The sequence below is a fragment of the Orycteropus afer genome, unplaced genomic scaffold (assembly GCF_000298275.1).
Source record: "Orycteropus afer afer isolate SDZICR_OR568_19922 unplaced genomic scaffold, OryAfe1.0 scaffold00020, whole genome shotgun sequence".
NCBI classification, from domain to species: Eukaryota; Metazoa; Chordata; class Mammalia; order Tubulidentata; family Orycteropodidae; genus Orycteropus; species Orycteropus afer.
This window is the reverse complement of record NW_006921607.1, coordinates 3969136-3971232: the sequence shown is the minus strand read 5'-3', so window position 1 is coordinate 3971232 and position 2097 is coordinate 3969136.

The following is a 2097-nucleotide window of genomic DNA, read 5'->3' as shown; positions in this document are numbered from 1 at the left end:
GGGGGTGCTATGAGTCAGACCAACTTGATGGCACTGAGTTTGGTTTTAATGTGTACTGGAGTTAACTGAACAAGTTCCATTCCTAAGTCTTCTTGAATTCATAGATTAATTTCATTTTACTAAATTTGAGAAATTTTCAGTTATTATTTCTTCAAATAATTTTATGCCCCAGTTTGTCACTCCTCCTATTTCCCCACAGGTACCTATATTCCTTGTTTTTAATATTTTTCCTATTTTCCAGATTAGGTCATTTCTGTTTGATTTATCAATACTGGTGGCAGTTGATTTGATTCTGACTCATAGTGACCCCGTCTGTGTCAGATAGAACTGTGATCCACAGGGTGGATTTTCAACGGCTGTTTTTTCAGAAACAGATTGCCAGCCCTTGGTTCTGAGGCACTTGGGGTGTATTCTAACCACCAACCATTCGGTTAGCAGCTGACCACCTAGTAAGTACCTTAGCCTTACTACTTTTTGAAATCTGCTCTTATTTCCATTTATCTCATTTCCAATCTGCTCTTAAGGACATCCAGCAATTTTTTTTTATTTCATATACAGTCATGTGTTACTTAATGTCTTCAATATGTTCTGTGAAATAGGACATTATATGATTTGGAAATTGTACAAACACCATATTACATACAGGCAGTCCATGGATTAAGAACTAGTTCCATTCCTAAGTCTTTCTTTAAGTATAATTTCTATGTTACCACAACACTTAAGTACAGTTCATATTCAATGTCAGTTAGTCAAATGTTTCCCTAGGTAGATACTACATAGTATGCCTTTCTATGGGAGCTCTGGTGGCATAGTGCCTAAGGCACATGACTGCTAACCACAAGGCTGGTGGTTCAAACCCACCAGCCACTCCTCAGAAGAAAGGTTGGGCAATCTACTTCTGTAGTGATACCACCTCTGAAACCTAAGGAGGGGTCACTAGGGGGTCAGATTCAGCTCAACAACAGTGAGTTTGGTTTTTGGTTTTTTATACTTTTCTATAAATAAAAAAAAATTAAAGCAACACTTCCAGATACAATATATCATCTTTAACATAATACAATAATAAGAATAATAATGTTTTGACATGTGTCACAACATAATACCCAATGTTTGTACAAACCATTGTATGTACCTCAAATTTTTAATATACACTTTATGGAGGGTTGGTTCATAACTATGGGTTGCACATAAATTGGACATTTGTAACCCCTGGATTGCCTGCACTTAATAAAGTTACATGCTGTTGTTATTGCTGCTAAGTGCCATCAAGTCAACTCTGACTCATGGTGACCCTGTGTATAACAATGAAACATTACCCGGTGCTTCACCATCCTCACTAGCCTTGCTATCCTTGAGCCCATGATTGCTGCCATTGTGTCAAACCATGTTGTTGAGGATCTTCCCTCCTTCTCTGACCCTATACTTTACCAAGCATGATATCCTTCTCTAGGGAATGGTCCCTTCTGACAACATGACTAAAATAGGTGAGATGAATACTGGCTAGTCTCTCTTCCAAGGAACAATTTAGCTACACTTCTTCCAGGACAGATTGATTCGTTCTTCTGGCAGTGTATGGATTTTCAGTATTCTTTGCCAATACCACAATTCAAAGGCATCAACTTTTCTTCAGGCTTCCTTATTCATTGTCCACCTTTCACATGTATGTGAGGTGATTGAAAATAGCAAGGCTTGGGTCAGGTGCCCCTTAGTCTTCAAAGTGACATCTTTGCTTCTTAACACTTTAAAGAAATCTTTTGCAGCAGATTATCCCAGTGAAGTTGCTTCCATGGGTGTTGACTGTGGATCCAAGTGAAATGAAATCCCTGACAACTTCAATCTTTTCTCTGTTTATGATTATATTGTTTATTTGTGCAGTTTTAAGGATTTTGGGTTTCTTTTTTTCCTTTATGTTTAAGTGTAATCCATACTGAAGACTGTAATCTTTGATGCTGATCAGAAGTGCTTGAAGTCATCCTCATTTTCAGCAAGCAAAGTTATGTCATTTCCATATCACAGGTTGTTAATGAGTCTTCCTCCAATCCTGATGCCTCATTCTTCTTCATATAGTCCAGCTTCTCAGATTATTTGCTCAGCATA